Genomic DNA, 15,343 nt, shown 5'->3' on the forward strand with positions numbered 1-15,343 from the left:
TGCGATTCAAGTGTAGTACAATGATAACAATCTCACTTTGTAACAAAACTACGGAAACAGTCTCGCCGCACTGCGTTGCACTCCCTGGTGCAACCTGCATTAGAGATGAGGAAGTAATGTAGGTCTACATCACAGTCATTATGTTGAGATGTAGATTAGATTTGAATACAGGAGTAGAAGCCACATCTATTTCAACCCGCCATATCATTGTTTTATCTAAAGATAATCGATCGAGTTGCTCACAGATGCTACTGGCTACAGTTATATTTCTTCATCCTACATCTCCTGATTTATTCATTACCTCCCCCCCTCGATCATTGTGCTTTAGCTAGCGTTCCCATATCATTATGTTACGAGGCGCCGTTCACTGGCGATCTGCATTTAGAAGGCAAGATAACCCGATATTTTCCCTTGGAAAAGCTTCCGACGACCAGCATCACGCGTAACCTCTCAATGATTGAAAACATCGAACAGAATTCATAGCTTTCACTCACGCTAAAATTTGATCACATTCGTGATAAAACAGGGTGCCAAATTGAAATCGAGAGGAAACCAAATCAAGATGATTTGTCGAGAATTGTAAGGTTGCGGTAGGTGAAAGGGTGGAAGAATAGCAAAAGCCATGTCAACCAAATTTTATGCATAACTTTAAGGTCTATTACGTAAAAAGTTCGATTTTTGATCCAGAATATGTTTTTAATTCTTTTATGATGAATAATTAATTAAACGAGTAATGTCCAGTGGTCGAAACTCGACCAAAAATATGTAATGTACTCACTTATGTTAATGTTTCACCCCACACTGTAAATAAAACATGTGATTGGAGTTTCTTCCATTTGTTTTGATTTTCTGTTTATATTTCGTTGTTATTTCGTCACCAGCATGGCAACGCATAAGATCCATGTAAATTTTTTCAAATTTTTAAACTCATTTTTTGTTCTTATCTTTGAGCCTATTTAAATTTATAAAGGGATTCTGCACACCTACAGAAAAATAGCTTTCTATCGGTATGCGTAGATTTTCCCTACGATGCACACGAGCTGAGAAAAAAGGTTTTAAAGAAACATGCTTGCCTATTAATATATAGATAGATTCCTTAACATGATTTCTATTGTTAAACATCTGTTTACTTTCGGGCCTGTGATGTCATTTGTTAATGTTTGTGATCCAATCCGTTTATTTTTTCATATTCGTGGTTCTATTCCAATGCACAGCACAATTAACTTCGAATACCTTATACTTCGAAGTGTAGTCAAAGGTTTGTGATTGAGGTCGCATGGAAAAAAATAATGCAAAATTAACAAACACTCTTAACTTTAAATCAACGAAGGCTCATTTAACACCAAGGTGAATGTTCCCTCCAAAAATAGGGGTTACCCGCCAAAGCTGCAGCCAGTGATGAGCCTTGGCCAATGCCGCCACTAAATATTTGACACAGCCAATCAGGTGAAACCCCGGGAACTAATGTCGCCCCAGATGACATTCCTACTCTCGGTTTCACTGGATGTATTTAGAAAGCTAAAACACTGAACGATTTTTTAAGCTGCAATTGCAGAGTGTTGGCTTTGTAGGCGTCAAATGGTAAATTATTTGTCGAATCTTGGTATGAATGTTGGGTATGAATGTGATTTGAACTGCTAAATATACTGGCCTACGTTTTGGTTGGGTTCCATCATTTCCATCTTTGGGGTAAGCTACAATCTAACTAAAAGGGAGCTACAATAATTATTGTTAAATTGCTGCCTCCTTAAATATTAACTGAATGCTGCAACGGACACATGGCTCTCTGAGCAAGACCCGATTGTTACTCGGCTAGGAGTCGGACCCTGCAGTGTCACCAGCCGGGCGCTGGGCTCTGTTTGTAACCGAGTAATGTGGCAGGTCTTCTAATGGTCGACTACAATTTATTCGCCGTCCCGATTTTTACCCGGCCGGTCGAAATCGGATAGCAAGAAAGAAGCGTACGTAATCTCACGAGTTCAATGAAACAGTATATCGTATATATACCCCAGGAGAGTCTATCATCAAGCTCAATGTACGATTATATTTTGTTTAATTGACGAGAAGCTTATCCTAGATTCTCTCAGATTCGTGGTTAAAAGGTTTTGTGCAGCATAAACTATGAATATAGACAGTTTGATGGATATGAACATTGTGTTCAAAAAGTAAAATTTTGTTAAGTTTACAATATACTGTCACTATTAGAACTGTATAACCCTACACACGTCACCCACATTGCAGAAACACAATAACTTAATTAATTAAAACTGAAAACTGAAACTAAAGTACATTTACGTACGTACACTACTTAGAAAAACTTTGTATACATTTTCAAATTCCTTAGTAAAAAATCAAATACTTTTTCGTTACCAATATTAAGCACGGCATCGAAAAACGGTACTTTCAAGAGACTAAATATTATATAAATAAGAGGGTTTAGTCAAGAGACTCTTTAACTACCATCCTCTAACGGTGGATTATGGTCGTTTCGGTGACCTTGTCACCTTCTTCAGATCCTTGTCAAGAGTAACAAGCTCCTGAGGTCGTCAAAACATTAAACACGCACACGAAAATTGAGACAAAACATGACAACTGCTGCCAAAATTGTGTCTTCTGTTTTGTGCAAGGAAATCAAATGAAGCAATAAGAAAACTGTCATATGATGATGGATTCTATTTAAACTGGATGTAAGAAAATTGGTTAGTCAAAAGATTTCGTTTATTCAATTTTCTAAAGCAATATTCCAAATCAAAATCCTTTCGGCAACCTCGGAATTGAAATCCATTATTCAACCTAATATTTCAGATGGATATTTTACCCGAAATAGTCAAGTTAACAGTTCCTAAGAAATGCATGTAAGTAGCAGTTATTGAATCTCGCAGCAGCCTGTGGGGACAGGAACATCTAAAAAGTAGTCAACGTTATCATAAGCATACCAAGGGTTTCTAATCCCATTGACCTTGCCTCTCCATGCCTCTATGGAATGTCACAGAGTACGTAATCTTTTAAGTGAAAGTATCCGAGTTGAATTATTTAAACACCTTCCGCATCCGACGAGATGGGATTACTTTATACTGTGGTGAAACGTTTAAAGCTGTGGTACAATGTCACCTGTGGTTGAGGTTATTATGGTGGACGAAGGTAAATAAGAGAATGTCGCACAGCGGTTTGTCCTACGGAAGTACTGCTAATGTGTTCATACAGTATTGCTTTCTTGTTTCTTCTGCATAATGATGTAATATTAATAATGAGATGTGGACTTGAACACGACTTTTAGAAATCGCATCACATTATAAAATCGGATGACTGGTCTGATATATATGAAATGCATTTATATCGTTTTAGAGTTAACTTTACAGAATGTTCTTTACTTTTAAGACCAGAATACAAGCAATAAATCAACTAATTTGGTTAAAATAGTTGTTGAATTTGTAGGATTACAATAAATAAATAGTACAAATTCAACTTGAAATCCTACGCCATAACTTAATATACAGGGTGATTCAAAATGAATGACCCAGTTTTAACGCTCTATAACTTTTATACTATTAAACTTACCGCTATAAAATACACATCAAACGAAAAAGCAACTCTAATGCCTTCCAAAGACACATCATTTAACAAAATCGATCCAGCAGAACTGTAGATTTAATTGTACAAAATTAAAAAGTAATCTCCAACTTTTTTTACCACTAGAAATTTGGAGGTTACTTGACGTTTTTGCAAATAAATTTTAAATGGTGAGGAAATCGACCAAAGTGGAAGGTAATATTTCGAAAGATAATACAATTTCCTACAATCTACCATTATGCTTTTTTTGAAAATACTCAAGAAAGGTACCAACGATTGCCTCAAATGAAAAACAAAAATTAAAATCCCCGTCTTTAATGCAGACAATAAACATAGCAAACATTAAATTTCACACTTTTTTATTTTAAGCCAAATTTAGGCTACATTTATTGAGTATTTTCAAGAAATGCAAAATTGTAGATTGTAGGAAATTTTATTCTCTTTCGGAATATTACCGTCAACTTTGGTCGATTTCCTCACCATTTAAAAGTTATTTGCAAAAACGTCAAGTAACCTCTAAATTTCTAGTGGCAAAAAAAGTTGGAGATTACTTGTTAACTTTGTACAATTTATTAAATCTACAGTTCTGCTGGATCGATTTTGTTCAATGATGCGTCTTTGGAAGGCATAAACTCTTTGAGTTGCTTTTTTCGTTTGATGAGTATTTTAGAGCGGTAAGTTTAATAGTATAAAAGTTATAAAGCGTTAAAACTGGGTCATTCATTTTGAATCACCCTGCACTAGACACAGCCTAAAGTAATTTCAATGAATATATACTCCATAAAGAAAAGAAACCCACAAGGCGTTTGTTAAGTTTATGTTAGACGCTATGGTATTCCAGACACTTGGTTTTACCGTGTAACCTACGGCAATTGCTACTTCCTTATAGGGAAATCCGCTAAACATGTATAGAAAGAAATGATTCCTCCTCCTCCAGGAAGTGTAAAACCACGTCAACTCCTCGGGGAATAAAAGCGTGTAATTATCTTATTGTTCCTCAGTTACGTGTCGATGCAGAAGTCATTGTTCTCACTCTTCTCACCAGGATCGCAGTGTAAGTACCGGGGGAGATTGCGTAGTAATCATATCAGCGCGAGTGTGAGTGGTCATTTGAGTAATGAGGGAGACCGATACGTGGTGGCCACGCTGATTATATCATTATAATGGTTATGTCTTGTAATGTTTCAATCCTAGAAACGTGACGAACACTGAAAACTACCAATTACAGAGGTTGATTTTACTTGTATATTACAGTCACTAGTGCCTTCAGTATCCAATAGGCAATGCTAGCGCAATCAGAATTTGGTTGGCATCACTGAAGCTTTAAAGCGGACTCAAGAATTAAATCAAATTCTAGAGGGGTGAAGCTATAAAGCAATCTACCTTTTTCGTTAATATTAGTCCCTCCGCTGGTTCATAAGCTTTAAAATACCCACGGAATTCAATTAAGTAGGATGGCTGAAAAAGGGGTGTTGCAAAGAAGACCCTTACTGTTTATATAGTAATAACTATAGTGAGCAAAGTAACACAACATAAAAAAAACAATAGCAATAATAAAGCAATAGTGACGGTGGAAACATCTTAAAACTAAAATACCGCAATACGTGGAATAACAAGGGGATTTTGTAGGTCAAGGATTACTAGACTGTGGAACTGATCTCGGACAACGAACTATTTAGTGAACGATTGCAATGTTGGATGACCAAGTAAGTAAGTGAAGTACTCCACAATTAATTCAGATGAAGCAGGATTGACTTCGTTTAAAATTTGCCCTTGGTATTTACTTTAATCAAATTGTAATAGATTATGTAACTTTTAGAAACGAAACTATTTACTTTAAAGTTGACCATAAATATTGCTTGTTTATGGTGTATGTGCTAAGAAAACCGGAATCGTTGCGTAATCAGGAAACACACATAATTTAGCTGACAATCCTCGGGGGCCGGGAGCGACGACAGGGGAAAGGCAGAGGCAGGAGAGGTCGAGAGTCGAGAAAGCAGTAACTGATGCACGCTGCACCATCTAACTGCAGAGGTCACACTGTGGAACTGTGGTGCATACTGTGGTATAATGTAGAGGTCACACGGTGGAACTGTGGTGCATACTGTGGTAATTCAGAGGTCACACTGTGGAACTGTGGTGCATACTCTTGTTGTACAGTATAATGCAGAGGTCACACTGTGGAACTGTGGTGCATACTCTTGTTGTACAGTATAATGCAGAGGCCACACTGTGGAACTGTGATGCATACTGTGTTATAATGCAGAGGTCACACTGTGGAACTGTGATGCATACTGTGTTATAATGCAGAGGTCACACTGTGGAACTGTGGTGCATACTCTTGTTGTACAGTATAATGCAGAGGTTACACGGAAGAACTGTGATGCATACTGTGTTATAATGCAGAGGTCACACTGTGGAACTGTGATGCATATTGTGGTATAATGCAGAGGTCACACGGCGGAACTGTGGTGCATACTCTTGTTGTATAATGCAGAGGTCACACTGTGGAACTGTGATGCATACTGTGGTATAATGCAGAGGTCATACTGTGGAACTGTGATGCATATTGTGGTATAATTCAGAGGTCACACTGTGGAACTGTGATGCATACTGTAGTATAATGCAGAGGTCACACGGCGGAACTGTGGTGCATACTCTTGTTGTATAATGCAGAGGTCACACTGTGGAACTGTGATGCATACTGTAGTATAATGCAGAGGTCACACGGCGGAACTGTGGTGCATACTCTTGTTGTATAATGCAGAGATCACACTGTGGAACTGTGATGCATACTGTGGTATAATGCAGAGGTCATACTGTGGAACTGTGGTGCATATTGTGGTATAATTCAGAGGTCACATGATGGAACTGTGATACACCAACATAATCGTAATAGGCGAAATAATTGAATCACTTACTGAACTGCTGCTGTTTGCATTAGCAAAATTGAAAACAAGTTTGAAATCGTTTTGAGAAGTTATTTTTAAGTAATTTTTTTTTAAGAGTCACTTTACGCTTTATTATATTTATATCCATTATAAATGATTTTGTTTTATGATCACGCTTTTCATGAATTTTTCGAAAATCCAAATAAAGTATTTTCTGCCGCGTCTCTCATCATTGCATTTCAATCTTCAAAACACTAAGCGGTTTCGGGGTCGCTTCTTGACTCGACCGGAAACGTCATTCCACGGTGCATCGTTATTTCAATCTTTCCATCTTATATCCTTTCACTTCTTTGTGACCAGTAAGAGTCCTCTCCTTTGTTATTGTAATATTTGTTGAACCACACGGTGGCATTTAGTTTATATTTCACTGATCAAGTGGCAACATTACATACCAGTATGCTTCTCTTGGCTGCAAATACGTGAAAATTGGCCAACTTGACTGCAAGGCTTGTTTAAGTATATGCAGAGCAGACAGCGGATGACGCCTGGAGGGTGACCAGTGAAAGGTTATCTGAGTCTGTCTCCGGATACGGAAACGTCCGTGACTCACGATGTGAACGCAAGATCAGCTGATCGCATTACTTCAACAGCTGATGATTTGCAGCCTTCCTAGTATAATCAGATAGACTGTATGGAAATCACGCAATTTTTACATAACTAATGCTGATTGATAATGATAATCATTTGCCGTTTTTTTCAGAGGGCCATGGGATTGCATCGCAGCTAGAACAGCTCACAGGTCTTCATTTTCCGTAAAATCCCAGGTCCTTAGTGAACCAAGAGATCCTTTTGACTATGGTAACCTGTTCTTCCCTTTGATCTCAGGTCGAAAGGCCAAGGGGTCTCATACGCAGACTTTGTAGGGCTTGATAAATATCAAGTGGAAGGCTGACTCCTCCTCCTCACCACATTTCCTACGTAAGAGACTTTCAACTTGAATTCCCATCTTGTGCAGATGTCCGCGGAATACCCATTGGCCGCTGATGAAGCCAACCACCTTCCGCAGGGCCTTCCTATTCAGCCCAAGGCCAAGGGCATCTGCCGCTATCGCATTGGTAGGTGTCTGCAGCATTCTCTTTAACTGTTTGTTGCCTTCTGTTCTTTCCCAGCTCCTTTGATATTCTGTGCCCATCCACAGGCGAACAGCTCTCCTTGCTGTGTTGTAAGCAATACCACACGTCGCTGGACCCATGAGCGGGCTTTCGGCACCTTTGTTTGCCTACTTGTCAGCTCCCTCATTGTCAGCAATACCTTTGTGTCCTGGAACCCAACTAAGGGTAACCTTGTTGTTATTTCCCAGGGCTATCATTCCCATACTGCCTTAGACATAAATTCAAAACTGTCAAATGTCATTAGCACTGCTTTTCTGTCCGTGTTCATGTATATGGTGTGGCCTGTCAGACCACGCTCCAAACACTCTCTTGCACACTTGGACAGATTTACCGAATTGGTTTCATTTCAACGATTTGGTAAACCATCAATCACTACTCAATCTTTTGCTCGTAGAATACTAGATCTGAAACTACGTTACGGACGTGACACGTGACAATGTGGTTCAATTTAAGATCCAGGTGCGAAATAAGACAATATTCTAGAATTATTTTCTAAAACATTTTTTTCGCCAAAGGAAAGATGTCCTAGGAGCTGACATTACCAATATTATTTTCAACACCACAAACCCATTGTTGAAGCTTATGTTAACTGTGGATGTATGTGGAAGATATCCCTGAAGAAATTTAATTTTCAAACTACTTTGTGATTTTATTTATGACACACTAAAATTTGTTAACAATTTTAACTCCGAACTTGACTCATTACTAATTTAACTTGGAATACACCAAAAGTACCCAAATCCAAATAGTTATTAATAAGTACTTTAGTTACTCAAACCGTTGACTAATGAGCTATCACTCAACGAGTTTGAACCAACACATGAACAAAAGAACCACTCGCTCAGGAACAATAGGTAACAACTGATTAGGTGCTGAGCAGTTAGATAACCATGACCACGTTCACAACCAAATTGCCTCCAACAATGATAGGTTATACAAGAGAGGCAAGAGGCAACCTTTCCCCGGCTTTGTAGCGCGATTTGACTCTCTGCGGCTGACACATGGACTGATTCGCCACAACATTGACCACATTGGCCACTGTCCACCGTCATTACTGCAGCATTTCCGACACCCATTGTTGTTTTTTGCCGTTGAAAGTCCTCGAGATACTCCGGCTTGTCAAGTGTTTGCAGAGTGGAAGAGTTTGATACGCTGATCAACTCTGACAGTGAACTCTGGCAGGATTTGTGACATTGTCCACTCGAAATTTTGCGTTTAGCTTTTAATCGCCAAGTGTGTTAGCATGTCACGTGATTCAAGAATAAAAAGTTATGACCTAGAAGAAGTGTGACAGTGTTGTTTTCTTCAACTTTCTTGTGTTTTATTTTTTATGTTGCCTTGCCATGTAGATAAGTGTTCTAAGCTTTAATATTTCTTCTGGGAACACTGAACTAGGATTTTAATATTAGGTACAGGTTGGTTGGTATATCATAATTAACCAAACATTAAGATAGCCTCTGTATCTTAATTTTAACTTAAATATTGTATTCAAACATACAAAGATAACAGATTCAAATTAACATCAACCTTCTTCTGACTCTTCATATAATTCATATAATGTCTGAGCTTAGTATTTTTATTACTCTCATTTTTAGCTGGCTACAAAAATAATTTACGTTAAAAAACACAATCTTCGAACCTTCGTATGTAAAATGCAAGCCTACTCGTATTAATTTGCCTTGTTTTGATACAAAAAATCTCCTCTTCACAAAGTTAAATTTCCGGCTCTAGGTTCAGCTTTGCTTGTGTAGACGTAGACGTGATTTTGTTCGTACACGATTGGTGAAGACTAGGCAACCTACTAGGAATAGCCTTCAAAGGGCAACCGATGACTAAGTGAATCATATGCTGAGCTTCATAGCTATTTCATTTCATACCTAATTTTATAAGTAACTAGCTGTACCAGCGGGCTTTGCCCCGTTTAACTTCATACGTGAGCTCGTTCGCATGGCTCAATCACGTCCTGGTTGAAGTTCGTTCGCTACGCTCACTCACCTTTAGGTTGGAGCTCGTTCGCTGCGCTCACTTGCTTCAGGTTAGCTCGTTCGCTACACTACCTCGCCTCCGGGTTGAAGTTCGTTCGCTGCGCTCACTTGCCTTCAGGTTAGCTCGTTCGCTACACTACCTCGCCTCCGGGTTGAAGTTCGTTCGCTGCGCTCACTTGCCTTCAGGTTAGCTCGTTCGCTACACTTCCTCGCCTCCGGGTTGAAGTTCGTTCGCTGCGCTCACTTGCCTTCAGGTTAGCTCGTTCGCTACACTACCTCGCCTCCGGGTTGAAGTTCGTTCGCTACGCTCACTCACCTTTTGTTTTCAAATTAGCTGTTGTCAAATATTTAAAAAAATAATAGTGCTGCACTCTGTTGGTAATCCTTGTAACTTTAATGCTATTGAAACATCATAGAACAGAACCAACTTGTTTAATTGAAACAGCTGTTATGATTCATTAATTCCATTTAAATATGAGTACTCATTAGGTTAACATGGGAAACTCCAGAGCCACTGGGGCGGAGCCCGAGAGTCCGATCAGAATAAAAACCACTTAGTTTTCCTATTTAATGCCTAAAGAATCAGTGTACCAAATTTCAGCCTCCTAGGTAAGTGGGCAGTGGGAGAATTAGTGATGAGTGAGTGAGTCAGTCAGTCAGTGAGGGCTTTGCCTTTTTATATAGATTAGGTACAGTGTTATAGGTTGCTTACAACCCTTAAGAATTTTGTTTTCATAGATAAGTTAGAAGATTATTCTTAAAGAACCAAATATTAATCTTCCGCGCCCTCTCCCAATTGCAAAGCACGAATGTAGCGGCTAAATACATCAAATGGTAAAAAATGTTTAGTCAAAACCGAAATATGTAAGTGTTTCTGAATTTTATTCAGAATCGAATGTTTTTATACGATTGATTTGAATCATGGAGATCCATTTTGTCCAATAAGAAAATAATTTTAATTCTGATGGTTTTTGTTGAATCGAGTCGAGCATGCCGATCGTACCTCACTGATTAAATCGTCATAACAAAATCAGAAGATACAATCAAAACGTAGCCTATTTCGTACAGACAACTCATTTTGATTAGCTTTATTTTTCAAATTGACTGTAGATAAAACGTGCAATCATCTTTACATGGATAATTTATTGTATTGGTGTTTCTACATTGGCAAAAGAAAATTCTTCCTTGCATAATACAAAACTTCCAGAATTTATTGATTTCAAGGCGCGATACACCTGCCCTGGGCCAGAGGTCGTGAGGATGGGCGCTAGACACACGGCAGCGACAGCGGGGAAGGTCGAGGTCGAAGAAAGTTGTTGCGCAACTGAGGTGACTTCGGGAAGGCGCAGTGACCCTTCACGAACACGACAAGTTACACCATACCACGAAGAGGTGCTGTACACAAATTAGCTATACCACATAGGCCTATGAGAAGGTGATGTATACCAACTTAATAAGTTACACCATACCATCGTCTCTCAGTAGGTACCATACACGAAACACAAGTTACACCAGACATGCCTGAGGAGGTGTAGGACACAAACCCGACCAGTTTTGTCTTCATTCCTTTACTGGAGTTAACGTAGGTACGACAACTTGGCAAGTTAAACCACCCAGGCTTCTGAGGAGAAGTTGACCTACAAGCCTTAAGGGGGTTATGTTGAATTTAAAGTTATAAACTTTGAGAATACATGTGTGTCCTCCCCTTTTAAGAAGCGTTGACTCCTCTTTGAGTCATGGCTTCTGGACCAACAGTTGCTGTAGGGTTGTAGATAGACAAGCCTCTGGAGGCGTAGTTGTGGGGCAGCTTGACAGAGGAGGTCCCTGATGTCCCTGACTGTGTCGAGATCTGCGCTGCAGCCCTGATGATGACGTTTTTGACGTGCCAAAGAGAGGCAAGTCGGAGACTAACTGTCATAGACTCATAGCATCTTCTTGCAAGCTATCTAGTAGGTGAATTGGTACCAGGCCGGTGAGGCGTAGGTCAGCATCGTCTGGAGGTCTGCAGTGTACAGCCAGCCTAAGGTTCAACGAGACGGCAGCGAGCACAGCAGCCGAGTCGGGTTAACGTCTTCCGTTGATCAGCAGGTGCATACACCCCTTTCCAATGGAGCTCAGCTTGCTGATTCAGCCTACATGCAGCATCAGGGTCAAACTCATGTCTAGTAACCATTGACCCTATTTACTCGCTAGTAACACCCTCAGGTATTTGAATTGTTTCTTTTACGATACTAAGCGGCCTCAATGCTGACGAAATGGCCGACCCGGCCCGTCTTTAATCAGGAGCGTGCGAAGCATATGTCATCGAACTTATTCTACAATTTCTCAGCCAGGGTTGTAGGAGGACCAGCTGCCGTTGGAGGTAAGCAAACGACATCCTCAAGTTGTTGGAAATTGCAGTGAGTATGGCGTCGTTTGCGTAGAGTGACGGCTGGACTTTGGGCGTTACTGGCATGTTACTAGTATACCTACCTCAGGTACAGGTTTGGACCCAGCTCATATCCCTGTGGCAACCAGACGAGATGGTTTGGATCACGGAGAACCTCTGGTCAACACGGGCACTGGAGCCGCGGCTTCTTAGCTTCCTCGGGACGGGATGCCAAGGTGAGGAGATGGCGCCAGTTTGTAGAGCAGCACCTCGTGCCATACTTGTCGAAGACCTTACTTTCTTCAATTAGGTTCTGATCTTCGTGATGTTCCATTCCAGTGAGCTGAAACCCTACTGGACTAAGGCTGTTTTTGGACTTCGTCCTCTTCAGGATGGACGAGGCGTGGTCCTTGTTCTCTAGGACTCTGGAGATGTTTATTACTCAACGAAGCTGAAGAGTGGTTGAGGAGGTTCTTTACGCATATTACTGACAAGGAACAGAAGTATTTTCTGCTGTAGCAATGATGACGAATCAACAAATCACTTATTGATCAACACCAGAGATAGAAAGTTTATTTAAATTATTAACCTGTGGAAGCTTAGCGACTGTATTATTCAGATGAAACATTGGCATTCTGATTTGCAATTTAAATATATTAAAATGACTATGCATTACCTGTAATGGAGATTGACGGTAGAAAGTGTAAACATTAGTCACATTACGTAGGCTGAGGTATCTATCACAGTGTAGTGAGTGAATATAAGCACATAATTTGCATTTTCCTTCCAATCCTTCCTTATCCAGTTTTGGCTAAATATATTGGTATCTATACATTATTAGGCAAGCATGTTGCTTAGAAACCTTTTTATCAGCTCGTGGTGCACCGCGGGGAAAATCTACGCATACAGTTGAAAAGATACTTACAGTTGGAAAGATATCCTGTAGATGTGCAGAATCCCTTTATAAATTAAAATAGGCTCAAAAATAACCACAAAAACGTAATTTATAGTTTTAAAAAATTAACATGGGCCTTACGGGTTGTTATCCTGGTGACGAAATTGCAACGAAATATAAACAGAAAATCAAAACAAATTGAAGAAATTCCAATCACATGTTTTACTTACAGTGTGGGGTGAAAATAGGTGAAGTCTATTTTTGGTAGAGTTTTCGACCACTGGACGACCTCTTGTATTATTAAATTTACTCAACAAGTAGGCTAATTAACAACACCTAACTCGCTAAAACTAACAATCATTCAACGTTTATGTCACCATGTATTACTTTTCAACAACTTTTTAAACTATATTATTTTTTACAGGAGTAAGGTCTGATGGTTATTTCGCATATCCTACCTTGCTCAGAAGCAGAAGAGTGAGTAGTTTGCTCAGAGAGTATCCATAGCTCTATGTTCTGTTGTTGTCTGGACTCTGGTCATAAACCGTGTTGGATGTGGTCGTAGAATTAATGATTCATTACGACCTGCTGAAGAGTCGTTAAACCGTGAACGGTTAAAACAGGAGTTACCTAACTAAGACAAAGCTTACGATACCTAGTTTTCAAAGGTTGACGAGTTTTGAAATAAATCAACTGGCGACATATTTACATTACAGACCAGTTAAAATACGTTCCAGCTGTATGATAGATATGAATGACCAGTCATGACTAAGTTGACAATATTGGATCCAAACTGTTGAGTTTTAGAAGGCTCTAATATAAGTGCTGATGCAATATTCCGAATTCCAAAATGTATGCTTTAACTGTAAAAATGGAGAATTATAAGGCTACGCTGCTTATCGGGTATAAAGGATTAAAGACACATCACTCTCTCATTCTCTGTCTCCTAGACCTAACCTATCTGGTGGATAGTGGTGGAACAAGTTACTTATGTATGTAGAAAGTAGTCAGTGTTTTGGACAATAATTGTGGATCTATTGTGTAGTGAGGTTAGGGACATCTCAACAGTTGTTGTTGCTACCACTCTCAAGGCAAGTACTTGGTCAATTGATAATGCGAATTAGAAAGGTGCGCTGAATTCGGTTGCCAACAAGCTATTTCCAACAAGTGGCATAACAGCAATAAAGTTTAAAGCTAAAAGGCGATAGGCCAACAACTACTGGTAATGAAAATCTTGGTAGCCAATTTGATTGTAACATAGCAACTCAAAGATCCCGATTCGTATTTCAATAACATGTTAACTCCTAATGTCACAGTGGGGAGCGAGCTGGTCTAGTGGTAGAGCGGTGGCTTTTGTCTCCGAGGTACCGAGTTCCAATCCTGCAAATCACCAAATGATTTATACTCAAGTGGATTAAACGTATATTTCCCTCAACACACAACCACGCCCTCAGTAGATTTGCCATCCATGGCTAAGCTGAAGCCAGTGTTATTATTAGTTCTGTCCGGTGCCGCTAGGAGCTTGTTTTTGTTTACAATTTGTTTCTTGTTATTGTTAATGTTAAAACCGAATAAAACTATTTAATCATAAACAACATTTTGTCCCCTAACTATATAACTAAAAAAAAGCACAACTAAAGAAATATACAATAAAATAATAAAAACAAACCTTTGTCGACACTAGCGTCCAGTGTTACAGACGAACTAGACACAAAAACGAGCTTAAAATTGTATAATGGGATGAGAAGTTTACTTGGGATGGTTAGTATATGGTTGTAGCATAGACTAACCAACATGTATTATCAATGGTCGTAGCCAGTTTTTTTAATGAAAATAACTTTAGTTCGAATGAACCAACGACAGAGTGCGATGATGTGAATTACTAATTTCTGTCACTTACGCCAACCTTTCAATCAAGCTAAGCCGAAATAAACACTAACATACTTTAATCATGCTTTAATATAGACTTAAGCATCTTGAACGTCAACAGATAGAAGTCAAAATATAAAAATACGAAAAATAAAACACAACTTCAGCCAGTAGCACACTCTGAGAGGTGAGAGATTCGATTGCATTATTTTAATAAATAACTGTACAGCTGGTTCAAAATGTGTGGTGTCTACTCCAGTATTAGAAGTGGTACGGTACATCACAACATAATTATTGTGATTGTGAAGTAGACCAACGTAAGCTACTTCCTCATATCTAATGCACTCGGAGTGCAACGCAGTACGGTGAGAATGTTTCCGTAGTTTTGTTACAAGAGATCGTTATCATTGAGATGCCAACACTTGGAAACGCAAACATCGCATTAAAATTTCGTTAAATCTTATTATGACATAAATTTTTGCAGAATTTATGTTGATGGTTACTTTTACCTACGGCCGTTTTTTTAAATAGCCGTTTCAGTTCAGTTCTTAGAATTAAAAAGTTTCACATAACAGCATGATAGTAACGTGTTG

This window comes from Macrosteles quadrilineatus, unplaced genomic scaffold (genome assembly GCF_028750875.1).
Source record: "Macrosteles quadrilineatus isolate MER2022 unplaced genomic scaffold, UCM_ALF_1.0 Scaffold_5__1_contigs__length_97177068, whole genome shotgun sequence".
NCBI classification, from domain to species: Eukaryota; Metazoa; Arthropoda; class Insecta; order Hemiptera; family Cicadellidae; genus Macrosteles; species Macrosteles quadrilineatus.